We start from the raw sequence: 17398 nt of genomic DNA on the forward strand, positions 1-17398 counted from the left end.
GATTTAGAATTAGAAAGAATGAGTTATAAAGAAAGAGAAAAGGATCATTTTGCATTCTTCCTGGGAGCCACAGAAAGGACAGATCTGATAGAGCTGCCCTACGGAGTTTGCTCATCAGCACGGGGAAGCTGTTTCTGTGTGTCAGATTACCGCCAAAATCAACCAGCCTGATGGCAGGGAAGGTGGAGTGAGACTGGGGGGTCCAAGGCCAGGCGGGGTTCCAATCCAGGCTCTGCCACTAAACCTCCGTGGCCAAACTTAGCTTGATGCTTTTGACCCCCCTTCACCCCTAATTCTGAGATACTAAAAGGCCTGCTTAGAGTCCCTTGGAAAGTCCATATACACTGTGACCTGCTAGCCAATCAACCAGGCAATCAACCTAACCATCCATTTAGTTCACCTCCGATCCCTCTATTATAATGATTAAAGGATCTAACTAGCATGCCACGGAGTGGGCCACAGAGGAGGGGGCCCCTGGCTTACAAGGATACATAGGTTTTACAAGGATCAGAAGACACTTAGACACTTTCGGTTAGAGGTAACAGAAATGAACCTCAAGTATCTAAAACCAAAAGGGAGAATTTATTACAAGATGTCAGAGTCTCTCCTAGGAACCATAGGCAGAGTGATCAGTGAGGCCATACAAAGTAGTTCTGGAACCAGAAACCAGGAAGCTGGTACCAACCTAGGCAGCTTCTTTCACTCTGCCTTTCCAAGGCTGACTGGCCTTTCATTTCTGCTTCTCCTTAAGTGTCTTGTTTCATGCTATCATCACCGGTTGGATGGCAATAGTGAATCTCATTTGCAAATTTATAGGAGAGAGAATCTGATTGGCCCTGCTTGGGTGGGATGCCTATGCCTGGTCCACTCAGCCAACAGACAGACAAGCCAAGCATCCACAGACCACTAGGATAAACTCTCATAAATAGAACTCTCTAGGCTGCTCCTGGGTGAGTAGAGTTGAGGAATCTCAGAGAAGGGGAGGTTGTGACCGCCCTTACACCCCAAAGTGTGTTAGAATACAACTAACAAAGGTTAGTTAGAATACAAGTTTGGCAGCTCTGTCAAAACCCAATATAAGAAGGACTTAGACAAGATGGAAGTTTATTTCTCTCCGGTGGGAAGAGTCTGAGTGTATACACTGCAGGGATAATACGGGGACTCCCCAGTGTTAGGAATCCAGGCTCCTTCTAGCTTGTTACTATACTCTCAGGATATTTGTCTTAAGCACACAGTTGAGGATGGCTCACCATTATGTCCAGTCTAACTGGACTGGCCTTCCTTTTAAGTGCATAATTGTTCTTGCTAACTCTTTTTTTCTTTTTCTTTCTTTTTCTTTCTTTTTTTTTTTTTGTTTTTTTAAAGATTTTACTTATTTATTTATTGGGTGGGGGGCAGAGGCAGAGGGAGAGAGAATCTCAAGCAAACTCCTTGCTGAGCACAGAGCCCAACTCAGGGCTCGATCTCACGACCCCGAGATCATGGCCTGAGCTGAAATCAAGAGTCAGATGCTTAGCTTACTGAACCATGCAGGTACCCCTCCTGAAACTTCTTATTAGCTAGAACGTGATCACGTGGACATATCGCAAGAGAGATTGGGGAAGGTTGACTAGGTGGTCATGTGATAGGCTAGGTTGTCATGTGCCTGGTCAAAAATCCCACCACTCTGTGAGAGGATTAAATAGATACTGGGAGATGATCTCCTTCAACAAGAAAGAGTGGCCTTGGTTCCTGGAAGTTCATGGAAGTTTTCGTCCCTCCTGACTCTAGCCTGGAGAGGAGGTTCTTGCCCTGGGGGACAGATATGGCAGGCATGGAAGCATGGACATGGGAATGGCGAGGAGGACAGAACAGGACGAGTGTACACTAAGCAACATCTAAAGCCCTTTGCCCTCTTAATGCCACTTCGAGAAAGCGTGAGGGTGATGGGCCTCTTCCCCTATCCTAACTTAGGGGATAGAAGCGGAAGTTCTTGGGACAGATTGCAGAAGTGAGCTGTCTAACACGGAGTTCTTTAAAGAACACATCTTCAGAGCTGCGGTTCTCCTGGGCAGAGCTCATCTTGGTTAAACAAGATGGAGCTGAAGTCATTTCCTTTAGGCACTAGACCCACACATTATGCCCCAGCCTAGCAACCCCATCCTGCAGCTGTGCTGGGCGGAGCAGCTCAGAAGAGCTAATCCATCAGGAAACCACGCTGGGCACCTACTGTTTGCAGGGCACAGTGCTGGCTGCTGCAGGAGAGCCCACGGCAATGGTCGGGGTGCGTTTAGCAGAAGGTTGCGCTCACCAGCCCCTTCCTCTCTGCCACCAGACTGACCTTATCTTTAGCTGAGGACTTCCTGCCCACTGTCAAGTAATGACGGGGCAAGAGGCTTCAGTTCCGAGTCAGCGGGATGCTGTGGCTTTGCTGACTCTGCACTCAGACTCTCAGCTCTGTACTCTGCCCCAGAAAGGAGGGCTGCCAGAGGGGGCTGACTGTCAGCTACTCCATAGCATTGACCTTGTGTTTTTCGGGGGTCCAGCACCGAGCGTGTGTGTATGTGCGTGTGCATGTGTGTCTGCACTTGTCAGGATGGGGAAGGCAGAACAGAGGTACCACATGACTGGGGGAAGTTAGGAATTCAAAGTGGACTTCGTAGTTTTTAATCAGGAGCAGAGAGAGCCCCAAGCTAAGAATCGACCTGTGCTCACACTCTCTTTGGCTACGACTGAACTGAGTGTTCAAATATCATTCCCCCCATTTTCAAAAACAGGGGTAATGATCGCGTTGCTCAACTCCAGAGGATTTATAAAATGAAAGAGAATTGGCCCGGGAGCCTTGCAAAGACGAGGTCTCTACTTCATTTGTCTGTGCCCTTCAGCACCTGGCACGGCACCTGGTACCTCTCCAGTGAGTCTGGTCCAGACCAAATCACTGAATTCACTTGTTCCACCTGATGTGTAAGGAAACCAAAACCCAGGGAGGGACAGAGACGGGAGATCAAACATGGAAAGTGCCCAGTACCTGACCTTGTTGAGAACCCGATCCACATAAGTGGCCTTCCTTTTGAAACGGCGGCACCACGAGTAGACCCCAGATCTCTGACCTTTGACACCTCCACTCTTACCCCTCACCATGTTGTTCTGAGTTATCTGGCTAAAATCAGATCGTTTGTTTAAGGGCAAGGTGGGATCTGTTTGCAAGAGAGCCATTATGGACACCTGTGCCCATTGTCTAAGTACGATGCATGGTTAAGGAACAGGGTTAAACCCTGGAGCCAAATGGCCTGGGTTTGAATCTTGGTTCTGCCATCTACTACACGACCTCACTTACTCTCTTTCTGCCTCAGCTTTCCCATCTGTACAATGGAGACTGACATTGTATTTAAGATCGCAAGGTTGTAGTGAGGATCAAATGAATTAAAATATACAATACATTTAAAGTACATAAAATACACTTACAAAAGTGCCTGGCACATAGTAAGTATGTTCTCGCTGCCAGTCACAGGAAATGTTAGGCTTTGGTCACCATCATGGTGGCTGCAAAGTCAGTACCTACACTCAGTCTTCACAAAGACATCCTTTTAAGGATGGAGTTTGCTATTTCTGACTAGAATTAAGATTTCCATGGTTATTTTAAAGGACTGGAGACTCTGTTGTGTAAATTTTTTGAGGGCTGTGATGCACCTCTAGGAAGGACTCCCAAGGACTGAGTTCAGTGCCATACAATTGGTGGGCAATTAGGAAGCAGTGATCAGCAGGAACTCTCGGGGAGGTGCGGACCTGGAGTCATTGTGCTCGATCCACAGCACATTGATGGCTGAGATAGGACACGGGTTTTCTACAAGCACATCTCCTTCCCTTAATATCTTTCCAGTCCCAGGCTTCATTCAGATTTACTCAGCATTCCAAAGTCCCTGGAAGCCCCCCAGCATGAAGAAGGTGGCTAAATGCCAAAGGACCAGAGCCAGGAAAACTATGTGAGAGGCAACCTTGCTTCTGCCAAGAATGGGATGTGATTTCCTACCCCTACCCCTGCAGTGGGCCCCCCAACCTTCTGTCATTCCCATTCCCTATCCACCCCCAGCCCTATGGGCCACGGATTTCTGCCTGAAAAAGCAATTCAGCATTGCTCACTCAGGATATTTCCCCCTGACCTACTTCCTGAGTGCTGGGGCCGAAGGCTTGCCCTGCTGAGAAAGGCTGGGTTAGCTCAGCATTTCCCCTGCCAAACGTCACCCAGATGCTGAGTATCTGTCACTCACTCCTAGTCAATTGCCACACCTGAGAGGTGGCTTTTCTTACCGGTTTCCCATGTTGACACCTAGACTGACTAACCTGACAGGTTCCCGGAACAGAGCTGAAACCTGTTTCCTGGTAGAAACGTGCTTTTGCCTTTTCTGTTGTATGCCTGTTTTTGTAATTTGGTTCAGAACCACCGTTTATTGTGGACCCAGGGACTGAGACGGTCATTCCCAAGTGTTCCTAGTTCCTTCTTCTTCGTCTCCTTTTCCTCCTCCCCCCCCATCCTCTTCATAATCAATAACTTACAGGGCACCTACTACATTTTCAGGGATTCTACATATTACCTCTAATATGCCCAGTCCTTGACCTTGTGAAGTAGTTATATTAGGACAGTGTTTCTCAGACTTTAATATGTAGAGGGAAACCTGTTATGATGTGATTCTGTTGAGTAGGTCTGGGAGATGCATGGGAATCTGCATTTCTAACAAGATTTCTAACCAACATGATGTTGGTGCTTGCTGGTTCTAACTCCTTGAGTAGCAAAGGTATCAGGAAGGCTCTTTTGGTTGCAGGTGACTGAAATCCAGTGTGAACTAGTTAAGCAAGAAGAGGAGTTTGTTACAAGGATAGTGGAGTGTCCCACAAAGCCAAGTATAGGATTAAAAATGTGCCTCCGGAAGAGTTGGAGCCAAAGGAGACCCGAGACCCCCTTGGTCTTTTGCCACTGCTTTTTCCTTGCACGCACTTCATTGCTTCATTCTCCCTCCACCCCTCCTTCCTTACTTTCCCCTCCATCCTGGTTAGGGCTAAGGCAGCTTTCCCCACAGTCCTGTGGATTCCACATCTTCTGCTTCCTTGATTTCCTGCCTTGGTTAGGTGGTGCACATCTTCCAGTAACTTCCTAAGAAAGTGAGCAAAGGAAGTAAAATGTTACTTATTAATATAACTGAAAATGTCTTTATACTGGATCAATGGTTTCCCCAAGTACAGAATTCTAGTTTCCAGAGTGGCTGTTGTAATACTCAATGCCATATCAGCCCTCTGTCCTTTGTATCTCACGTCTGGAAGTTTTTCGATTCTTCTCCCTGACCTCTGGTATTCTGGAAGTTCACAACGCTGTGCCTTGGGATGGCTCCTTCCTCACTCATTATACTAGGTGTTTGATGGGTCTTTTTGACCTGGAAATTTATATCTTTCTGTTGTGGGAAAAAAAATTCCTTTGATTATTTCTTAAATGATTTCTTTCCCCCTCTTTTTTTGTTCCGTCCATCTGGACCTCCTGTTGTCAGGATGTTGGATCTTCTGACCTGATCCTTTGAGTTTCCTAGCTTCTGTATCTAATTTATCATCTCGTTATCTCTTTGTTTTACTTTCTGGAAGATTTCATAAACTATTTTTTCTAACTTTTCTTGTTGAATTTTAAATATTTATATTTTTAAATTCTCAGAGTTCTCTTTTATTGTTCGCTGAATATTCCTTTTTCTAATAGGCTACCATTCTTCTATGAGTGGAATAGCTTCTCTTCTGTCTCCAGGGATATGATTCTTTTCCTTTTTTTGAACTTTTCTTCTCTCTACATTCTTTTCTCTGCACTTCTTACTTCTTTAATTTGGTTTCTGTCTTTCATATAGACTTCCTATTTATATTAAAGAGTGAGGTGCTAAACAGTTCACCAGATGAGAACAAAGAAGTAGCTGATGGCACTCTTCATTGCACCCTTTTGAGTCTTTTGAATTCTGGACCATATTAGTATAAAACCTATTCAAAAACCAAAACAAACCTTTTAGAACTTTATTTTAAGCTTTAGGTGCATGGGTATAACTTATCCATTGAAGAACGTCACTGTAGAGATATTGATATGGGGTGTCAAGCAGCTTTTTATCTGAAGAGACTTCTAAATGTCAACGTTTCAAAGTCTCTCTGGACCATTAAGTCTTTGCTGATAAGAATCTTCTAGACGCCTCTCTGGAGATGGGTGTTAGGGGAGGGTGTAAGCCTACCTGACAATTTTCTTGAATGAGTGTGGGAGGAAGGCTGGATATCCTATTGTTGAGAATGAAGTTTGTTAACCAGGAGCCTCAACCCTCTCCTAACCACACATACAACTGGTCTGTCAGCCTCTAGGGGATGCTTCTCAAGCTATCTGTGGTGAAGGACCTGTTTTTAAATCTGATCTGTCAGGGACCCACATGTAGTTCTAGCGTGCATGGCTAGTCCATATCTCCTACCACACATGACTTCCAACTGGAGTTCAAACATCCAAACTGGTCTACATCCTGTTCAGCAAGAAAACTCCACTGAGAACTCACTTGAATGTTGAGGCAATTTTAATTTTCTATGGAAATTCTAAATACTTATTTGTATTTTCTGTACTTATCTTATTAGGGCCAGTAACAAAGTCTGTGGGCCTAAACCAGTTCATGAACCACGATTTAAGACTACTGCTCTAGAAAAGAGCAAATCTCTAATCTCTTGCCTGGAGGAGGAGCTGTCACAGGCTTTGAAGGGGTGTTCAGGGGACATCGGGAGTGTTGGACTTCTGTGAGAATAGACTTTTAGCTCATCCCCCATTTCAACTCTGCAAGTCACTCCCACGTTCCTTGGTACCCTGTGTTTCCAATGATGTTTATCCAACTGAGCCACCCAGGCACCCTGAGAAGCCAGCAAGATTTTGAAAAGCATTTTTAAAAAAGATTTTATGTAAGAGGACCTTCTTGAACTTCTCATGCCCCATTATTGGTTCCTTTCTGCAGACTTTGGGCCACAGCTTCTATTGCTTGGTCAAATCATTTACCCCTCCTTACTCTTTTTTTTTTTTTTAAGCTTTTTTTGCCTTTTTTTTTTTTTAAAGCAATTTATACTTTTAAAAATCCCTTTCAAGGGCACCTGGGTGGCTCAGTTGGTCAGGCATCTGCCTTTGGCTCTGGTCTCAATCCCAGGGTCCCGGGATAGAGTACAGAATCTGGCTCCCTACTCAGTGGGGAGCCTGCTTCTCCCTTTCCCTCTACCCCTGCTTCCCTGCTTATGCTCTCTTTTGCCCACTCTCTCTCTCTCAAATAAATAAATAAAGTATTTTTTTAAAATGCTTTTCAAAATCTTGCTGGCTTCTCAGGGTGCCTGGGTGGCTCAACTGGATAAACATCATACTCTTGATCTCAGCTCAGGTCTTGATCTCAGGGTTGTGAATTCAAGCCCGCATTGGGCTCCACATTGAGCATACTGCCTACTTAAAAGACAAAAAAAAAAGTACTGACTTCTTTGCACGGTTCATTGTAGAAATATGGAATTTTATGGACCCAGAATAGCCAAAATAATCTTGAAAAACAACAAATTTGGAGGACTTATATATATCCCAATTTTTAAACTTACTGCAAATCTACAGTAATCAAGCAATCAAGTGTGATACTGGCATAAGGATAGGCCTACAGATGGATGAAATAGAATTGAGAGTCATAAATAAACCTTTATATTGTGATCAGTTGATCTTTGATAAGAATGCCAAGACAACTCAGTGGGGGAAAGAATAGTCATTTCAATAGGTGGTGCCAAGATAACTGGAGATCCACACACAAAAGAACAAAGCTGAACCCCTACCTCACACCACACACAGAAATTAACTTAAAATGGATCATAGACCTAAATGTAAGAGCTAAAATTTTAAAACTCTAGAAGAAAATATAAGACTAAATTTTCATGAGAAAAAGCTTTCTTTGATGTAATACCAAAAGCACAAGTAACAAAGGAAAAAATAAATTAGTCATGAAGATTAAAAACTTCTGTTTCCAAATGACACCATCAAGAAAGTGAGAAGAGAACTTTCACAAGAGAAAATATTTTCAAATCATATATCTGATAAGGGACTTGTATCTGGGATATATGAAGAACTTTTACAATCTATAATAAAAAGGCAAATAACCCAATTTTTAAATGAGCACAAGATCCAAATAACATTTTTCCAAAGAAGATGTATCTATGGCCAATAAGCACATGGAAAGATGTTCAACATCATTAGCCATAAGGGAAAGACAAACTCAAAACTAAAATGAGATGCCACTTGATACTCAGTAGGAGGCTAACATCACAAACACAGATAGTAACAAATGCTCTTAAAGATGTGGAGAAATTCCCTCCAAAATATGAGCTCTTCTGAGAGCTCTCAGTGCTATAAAGACACTTTAACAGATGCCTCACTCTTTTATTTCCCAGAGAGTGCTGTGTCGGAAGTGGGTTCTGATACTTCCATAATAAGAGCAGAACTCATTGGAAACAACATGCCATCCTGATGCAACCAGTATTGCAACATAATTATCATTTCTGAGAGAGTATCTGTTCTAAATTTGTGATTTTCTCTTTATTAAGGAGAAGGGGCAAGAATCTAATTGAAGCATCTCAAGAGAATATTTTCATGTTGGACTGTATTTCCCCCCATCCTCTCTTCCTGTGCAAATTAAAATGCTGGTCTGATTTATCTCAGTCTTTACAAAAAAAAAAAAAAGATGTGGAGAAATTGGAACCTCACATTGTATTCATGGGAATGTAAAAAAGATAAACATAGACCATAGGACCCAGCAATCCCACTCTTGTGTATATATTCACACAATGAATGAATGTTCAAAGCAAAATTATTGATGGTAGTCAAAAAATGGAAACAGCTCAAACAGTCAACAGCTGAAGATGGATAAGTCAAATGTGGTATATCCATACAATGGAATTTTACTTAATGATAAAAAGAAATGAAGTACCCATACATGCTACAACATGAATTCTGGAAACATAATGCTTAGCAAAAGTCACAAAGTCACAAATGCTTCCATTTACATAAAATATCCAGAATAGGGGAATCTATACAGAGAGAAAATGGATCAGTGGTTATCTAGGATAGAGTCCAGGGGATGGGGTGGAAATGGTTAAGGAATTTTTTTTCAAGGTGATAAAAATGTTCCGAAATTGATCATGGTGATGGATGCATGACTCTATGAATATACTAAAAGCCACTGACTTTTGCACTTTGGATAGGTGAACTGTATGGTGTGAGTTACATCTCAATAAAACTGGACTTTCTAGAGTCAATGCAGCATGTCTAACTGCAAGTCTCCAGCATCATCACTCTTGAATGTGGAAGTCTCCAGCTTATCTTATGCACAGTGCTCTCACTTTATCAACGCATTAGATCCAACCTGAGGTGTCAACACTTGCTCTCGATCTGATCGTGACTCAAGGGATTGCTGTTGGCTCAAAGGATGTACTGAGAAATAGTGTTTATTGAGGCAGACAAATTAATAAACTGTGCCTAACTTGACACTCTTATTCCATAGAAAATAGTTTCTTTGCTTTTTAAAAAGATATCTCCTTTTATTAACATCCATTAGTACAAAAAGCCCCTTCCTACTGGCAAGGCTCAGAATGTGTTCTGAATGAGGGTACAAACCCAGTTTGCTCATTTATTCAACAAATATTTATAGAGCATTCACCATGTGTTGGCTGCTCTGGCAGGTTCTGCAAATGCAATAAATGGCAGGCAAATTACAGAGAGGAGAGCTGAATAACTAAGCCTTGGTCCATGTGGACCTAAACCAGTCTGTCCTGGATCTTAAAGGGCAGAGGAATAGGTGGTTGTTAACTATTGAGGGATTCGGGGAAATGTCCACATATCTTTTTTTTCTCTTTGGGAACTCAGGGTGGGTTTTTAAAATTATAACTATTACATAAATATTAGAACAATACTAACAGAAATGGGGAATAAAAGAAGTTTAACAACAGTTCTGCCCCCCCCGCCCCTCCCCCAACTGATCTCATTTCAACCCATTTCTCAGCTCCTACCCAAGGCTGAAGATTCTTCCTCCATCTCTCCCTAGCTTTGGCCACCTCCATTCTATGCCTCTCAGAGGACCCAGTTCAGAGGACCTCCTAAGGCTCACTTTGAGAAATTCAGACCCGAGGCGTTGAAGCTTCTGGCAGCCAAGACCTCCCAGTTGCTCAGGAGGTAAAGGAGTAGATGTGAGTCCCAGTGCCAGTTTGCTTCGGGGCACATTCCGCAGAGTTGGGCAGGGGAGGGCTGCTGAACATCAGGCCTCTGCTAGTCTGGCCAAAGGACGGGGGTGGGGTGTTTCCTCAACTGTGTAAACCTTGGCATTGGAGGTGTCCCATGTTCAGAGACTGGCCATGTGAACAGTGTCACCATCAAGTCAGTGGGTGACATCTTAGGAATGTGAGTCCCCCACTCAATCGTGTTGGGCTGCAAGGCTGACCTCGCTGATGAGGAGAGACAGCAGGCCAGCCCCAGGGACACTTTTCCACACTCTGCTGCGGAGAGTTGGGTCCAAATGCTAGCAAAGCCAAGAATGTGTTGTGAGATCTTGATGGGTCCCTTTACCTCTCTGAACCCATTTGTTGGTCTGTAAATGGCGATAATAATCCTCACCCTGAGGAACGCTGTGGGAGTTAGAGATGGCAAGAAGCCTAGCACAGCATCTTCCTCTCAGTGGGTTACTTGCCACTGTGTCTAGGACACCTACCTATTCTTGTGGGCTACGAGCCCCCCTGAATTTCTAGGATTCAGCTTTGTTATTCTCATCTCTCAGTGAATAGAATTTTTTCAATATTAAGAAGCTTATTGTACAATATGACTACAATGTAATACATGTTTATTATGGAATCTTTGAAAATTACAGGAAGACAACACAAAATCAAAATAAGCCAGTAATCTGACCCCTCAGAAATAAGCATAGCTAACATTTTCATTTTAACTCCCAGTCTTCTTTTTTTTTTTTAAATAGCTTGTAATTTTAATAGTGGTTCCAATGTAGTAATTACTTCATTACAAAGATACAGAATATAAGATATATCAATATCCTCTTATTCTAAAATGAAGCAAATTCAGGGGTGCCTGTGTGGCTCAGTTGGTTAAGCATCTGCCTTTGGCTTGGGTCCTGGTCCTGGGGTCCTGGGTTCAAGTCTGTGTGGGGCTCCCTACTAGGCAGCAAGTCTGCTTCTCCCTCTTCCTCTCCTGCTTTTGCTCCTGTTCTCTCTCTAATAAATAAATAAAATCTATAAAAAACAAAACAGAGCAAAAAAACATAGCAAATTCAGAATTTGGAACTTTTTTGTAGTTTCAGGGGTAGAATTTAGTAATTTATCAGTTGCATGTAACACCCAGTGCTTATTATTAACAAGAGCCCTCCTTAATGCTCATCACCCAATTATCCCTCCATCAGTTCCCTTGCCTCCAGCAACCTTCAGTGTGTTTCCTAGAATTCAGTGTCTCTAATGGTTTGCCTCCCTCTCAATTTTCATCTTATTTTATTTTTCCTTTTCTCCCCCTCTGTTCTTCTGCTTTGTTTCTTAAATTCCACGTATGAGTGATCATACATATTTGTATTTCTCTGACTGAATTATTTTGCTCAGCATAATACCCTCTAATTCCTTCCATGTTGTTGCAAATCACAAGATTTTGGTTTTTGATGGCTGAGTAATATTCCATTGTGTATAAAAACCAAGTCTTCTTTTTTTAGATTTTATTTATTTATTTGACAGAGAGAGAGATCACAAGTAGTCAGAGAAGCAGGCAGAGAGAGAGAGAGGAGGAAGCAGGCTCCCTGCTAAGCAGAGAGCCCGATGCAGGGCTCAATCCCAAGACCCTGGGATCATGACTTGAGCCGAAGGCAGAGGCTTTAACCCACTGAGCCACCCAGGCGCCCCCCATACCACATCTTCTTCATCCATTCATCTGTTAATGGACTTCTGAGCTCTTTGATTTATGTATGTAGTGTCATGAAGTACACACATTTAGTTAATGACTTGTGTTCTACTCTAAGTATCTGTCACCACAATTCTCATACAATAACATTTAAAGTAACTAGCATTTAAAATACTAATAGCGCATAGTATGATGATACCATAAGTCTTTAACCAGCCCCCTATTGTTAGTTATGGCCTGTTCTCGCTCTTATAATTCGTATCCTCGTGAATATTCGTAAAGCTAAATCTTTCACATATTGCTGATTATTTCCCTAAGATAAATTTCTAAAATAAAAGTACTACCTCGAGGGTGCCTGGGTGGTTCAGTGGGTTAAGCCGCTGCCTTCGGCTCAGGTCATGATCTCAGGGTCCTGTGATCGAGTCCCGCATCGGGCTCTCTGCTCAGCAGGGAGCCTGCTTCCTTCTCTCTCTCTCTCTGCCTGCCTCTCAGTGTACTTGTAATTTCTCTCTGTCAAATAAATAAATAAAATCTTTAAAAAAAAAAAAAAAAGTACTACCTCGAGGGACGCCTGGGTGGCTCAGTTGGTTGGGCAGCTGCCTTCGGCTCAGGTCATGATCCCGGCGTCCTGGGATAGAGTCCCACATCGGGCTCCTTGCTCGGCAGGGAGCCTGCTTCTCCCTCTGCCTCTGCCTGCCATTCTGTCTGCCTGTGCTTGCTCTCTGGCCCTCTCTCTCTGATAAATAAATAAAATCTTTAAAAAAAAAAAAAAAGTACTACCTCGAAAGGTAAACACATTTTTAAGGCTTTTGAGACCCACTGACAAATTAACTAGACAGGAAAGACTTTTTAAATTTATGTTTTATCTATTTTTTAAAAGATTTTTTATTTATTTGACAGAGAGATCACAAGTAGGCAGAGAGAGAGGGGGAAGCAGGCTCCCTGCTGAACAGAGAGCCCGACGCAGGGCTCGATCCAAAGACCCTGGGATCATGACCTGAGCCGAAGGCAGAGGCTTAACCCTCTGAACCACTCAGGTGCCCCTTATCTATTTATTTTAATATTTCTCTTTTTCTGCTTGTAAAACAAATACATTCTTGTCAAAAAAAAAAAAAAATCAAACATGATAGAGATATATACTAAAAAGGATTTCAAATTTCCCTTAATTCTGTTGTCCAGAGATCATTGCTACTAACAGTCTGGTGTACACTAGGAATACCTTGAATGAGTCCAATTAGATACTTAGATTCAATTGATGACCATGTTTTAAGCATCTGCCTTCCTTTCTCTTCATTTCTTACAAGCCCAGGCTGAGTCACAAGTGAGCTCCTTCTCTGAAGGTGGCCTGTGGCCAGGTCTACGCCATTCACACCCTTGGCACAGCCCAGTCTGGTTATCACAGGCAAGCTCGGGCAGCCACCTCAACCTCTCTCCGGAATCCACTGTGGGTCCCCTCTTCCTGGAGAGGAAAAGCAAGAAGGGGGTGCCAGAATGGGGCTCTAAACGTAGGTTCTAGCCCTCACCCTCTGGATGCCCAGGGGAAGTGAGTGAAAACACCTGGGATGTAGCCAAATCTAGAATCATCCCTGGGCATTCTAGAAACAGGTCATTAACAAAGGACTATCTGAACAGATCTACACACACAGGGAACAAACGTCTGTGAGCTCACACACAATTCGGTGCCTAGATTCGGTATGCCAGCAGTGGTCTCTGCATCCATGACCAAGCTCAGTTCTCTACGGAAGGCTTGTCTGCAGATGCTTGTGAGATGTGTTTATGTATGAGAGATTAAGTTGTCTCTGGAGGGGACCTCCCACTGCCATAGGAGACCAGAGTTACAAAGAAAATCCTGTTGGTGATAGCGGAAAGTCTCTTATGCTAGAAGGGTTCAGTGATCTACTAGAGGGGTACAACAAGTCAGCATTCCACCCAAGCTGACCACACCCCCAACCCACCCACACCTTCCATTCAGGGCTAGCTCTATTTTCAGAGACACAGGCTCCTACAACAGTTCTTACTGCTGACTATTCATGGTAATTCCAGCCAATAAGTTCTATTCTGTGGCTGCAATGATCCTTAAAAGAAGATCCATGAAATCTTCTTGGTCATTGGCAAGAGAAGTAAGAATTTCACTTGGCCCTATATTAGACCAATTTCACTTGGTCTCAAGGTCGGGGTTTTTTTTTTTTTTTTTTTTGAGACTCTGGTTCATCATGTTTGTATGATAACTACTAAACTTTACACAATGTGAATAATATGCATTATCTTTATTCTTTGATTTGTTGGACCTATTTTCACATGTCCTTTCCTGTAACATGTAAGTGTCAGTGTCAGTGTTCTCGTGCATTACAATCCTTAATATCCTGGGTCACCAAATAGAAGCTCCAACAGCCCATGTGTAAGGAAACATATGATATTAATAACAATACTGGGGGGCGCCTGGGGGGTTCAATCATTAAGCGTCTGCCTTCAGCTCAGGTCATGATCCCAGGGTCTTGGGATTGAGCCCCGCATTGGGCTCCCTGCTCAGCGGAAAGCAGGCTTCTCCCTCTCCCTCTAGTGCTCCCCCTGCTTGTGTTCCCTCCCTTGCTGTCTGTCTGTCTGTCTCTCTCTCTCTGTGTGTCAAATAAATAAATGAAATATAATACTGGGACTTATTGAGTGCCGACCACATGCAGGTCTCTGTTGTAAGCACTTCACTGGCATCAATTCATTTAGTCCTCACAACAATTCTGTCAGGAAGATACTATCGTTACTTTCATTTTACATATGAGGAATTTGAGGCACAGAGAGTTTAATGACTTGCTTAAGGTCATGCAGGTAGTAGAACCAAACAGTTCTCGTAAGCTCACGACCTATAACTGCCAACATTTTGCTGTTCAGCATTGTGGTTTTTTGCCCAGGGTATAGAATGGCACTTTGTTTTACTTTAGAAAACTGAGGTCATAAATATACTGAACACGTGTTAAGTAAGTCTTTGTTCGGGATATAAATTTGAAATATCTGTATGATGTACCTTTAGATTTTATTTGTTTGTTTATTTGTTTGTTTATTGAGAGAGTGCTCAAGTGCACAAGTGGAGAGAGGGGCCGAGGGAGAGGGAGAAAGAGAATCCCAAGCAGGCTCCATGCTCAGCACAGAACCCCCGCCCCGCCCAGGGCTCCATCCCACCACCCAGAGATCACGACCTGAGCTGAAATCAAGAATCAGAATCAGATGCCCAACCAACCGAGCCAACTGGGCACGCCATGTACCTTTAAAAAAAAATTTTTTTAAGATTTTATTTATTTATTTGACAGATGGAGATCACAAGCAGGTAGAGGCAGGCAGAGAGAGAGGAGGAAGCAGGCTCCTCGCCAAGCAGAGAGTCTGATGCGGGACTTGATCCCAAGACGGTGAGATCATGACCCGAGCCAAAGGCAGAGGCTTAACCCACTGGGCCATCCAGGCGCCCTGTACCATTTTAATTTTAAGAAGTTGTTCAAGTGGCAGAAATTTAACCTTTGTGATGTCTATTAATCTTTTCCTTTGTGATTTCTGTCACTTTTTTTTAGATTTTGTTTATTTATTTATTTATTTATTTGAGAGAGAGAGCGCATGAGCCGGGGTAGGCACAAAGGGAGACAGAGAGAGAGGACCTCAAGCCGACTCTGCCTTGAGCTTAGAGCCGACTCGGGCTTGATCTCACCACTCTGAGATCAGGACCTGAACCGAAGTCAAGAGTCAGATGCTTAACCAACTGAGCCACCCAGGTGTCCCCACATTTTTTGTTTGGAAAATCCTTCCCTGCTACAGGATCACTATCTCATCTTCTGTTTTTATTGTTTCTTTTTGACCTTTAATTATTATTTAAGTTATTTGAAATTTATTTGATGAATAACGTATCCGTTGCCCTGATAAGTCTGTGGTGTTTCCTTCACATTCATTACGTTCTTACTTATTCTAAGATCAGTTTCAGAGTTGACTGAGCTGCTTATTTAATACATGTTCTTTTCTAGAGCAAGCTTTCCCCCTTTTTTCCTTTTTTCCTAACTATCATGCCTTAATGTTCTGCCAAATAAACAGTACAATTATTGCATTAAGCAATATTATTGTTGGTTAACCTAACAACTTAATTTGAGAAGTTGATTTATTTAAGATATTCAGATTTCTCTTTTCTTCCATTTTATTTTATTTTTTAAAGATTTTCTTTCTTTATTTATTTGAGAAAGAGAGAGAGAGAGCACAAGCTGGGGGACCAGAAGAGGGAGAGGGAGAGGCAGGCTCCCCACTGAGAAGGGAACCTGATGAGGGGCTCAATCCCAGGAGTCTGGGATTATGACCTGAGTGGAAGGAAGACACTTAACCTACTGAGCCACCCAGGAGCCTCAAATGAAAGCATTTAGATTTCTTTAAAAAGATTTTATTTATTTATTTGACATACAGAGATCACAAGTAGGCAGAGAGGCAGGCAGAGAGAGGGGAGGGGAAGAAGCAGGCTCCCTGCTGAGCAGAGAGCCCGAGCAGGGCTCGATCCCAGGACCCTGGAATCATGACCTGAGCCAAAGGCAGAGCTTTAACCCAGCATTTAGCTTTAACATGGCTTTTACTGGGACGCCTGGGTGGCTCAGTGGATTAAGCCTCTGCCTTCAACTCAGGTCATGATCTCAGGGTCCTGGGATCGAGCCCCACATCGGGCTCTCTGCTCAGCAGGGAGCCTGCTTCTTCCTCTCCCCTCTCTCTGCTTGCCTCTCTGCCTACTTGTGATCTCTCTCTCTGTCAAATAAATAAACAAAATCTTAAAAAACAAGCAAACATGGCTTTTATTACATTCCATAATATTTTTTGATTCCCATAATTCCCGTAACTATGAAATCTATAATTGATTTTTTTAAAACAACTTTTTGGGAATATATATATATATATGTACATATATATATATATATATATGTCTTATTCGCCTGTTTAAAGCATATAGTTCAATGGGTTTTAATATATTTAGAAAATCGTACCCTGAAACAAATAATACATTATATGTTAATTTAAAAAAAATTTTTTTTAAAGAGGCTAAAAAAAAAAAAAAAGAATTGTGCAACTAACACCATCATTTGTTTCCAGAACATTTTCATCACTTTTAAAAGAAAACCTGAGGGCACCTGGCTAGCTCAACCAGAAGAGCATGTGATTCTTGATCTAGAGATCATGAGTTTGAGTCCCATGTTGCATGTAGAGATTGCTTAACTAAATAAACCTTTTTTAAAAAGCAAGAGAGTGGAGCATGTGGGTGGCTTAGTTGGTTAAGCATCTGACTCTTGATTTCAGCTCAGGTCTTGATCTCAAGGTTGTGAGACTGAGCCCTGTGTTGGGCTCCGCACTGGACATGGAGCCTGCTTAAGATTCTCTCTCCCTCTTCTCTCTCTTCCCCCTCCCTCAAGGAAAAAAAAAAAAAGACAGAAAAGAAGAAAAAGAAACCTACCAGGATTACTTATTCCTCAC

General features: G+C 42.7%; 1 protein-coding gene across 4 annotated transcripts in view; it reads left to right on the forward strand.

The window, feature by feature from the left end:
* NINJ2 (ninjurin 2) overlaps positions 1-17398 on the forward strand; it is a 78394-nt gene that overhangs the window by 38785 nt on the left and 22211 nt on the right. The window contains exon 2 of one of the 4 annotated variants that reach the window (XM_059184456.1): positions 10083-10210. The exons of the other annotated variants lie outside the window; for them this stretch is intronic. The gene's annotated coding sequence lies outside the window, so the exon portion shown is untranslated. The remainder of the gene's footprint in view (positions 1-10082; positions 10211-17398) is intronic. 4 annotated transcript variants of the gene reach the window in all.

This window comes from Mustela lutreola, chromosome 8, assembly GCF_030435805.1.
Source record: "Mustela lutreola isolate mMusLut2 chromosome 8, mMusLut2.pri, whole genome shotgun sequence".
NCBI classification, from domain to species: domain Eukaryota; kingdom Metazoa; phylum Chordata; class Mammalia; order Carnivora; family Mustelidae; genus Mustela; species Mustela lutreola.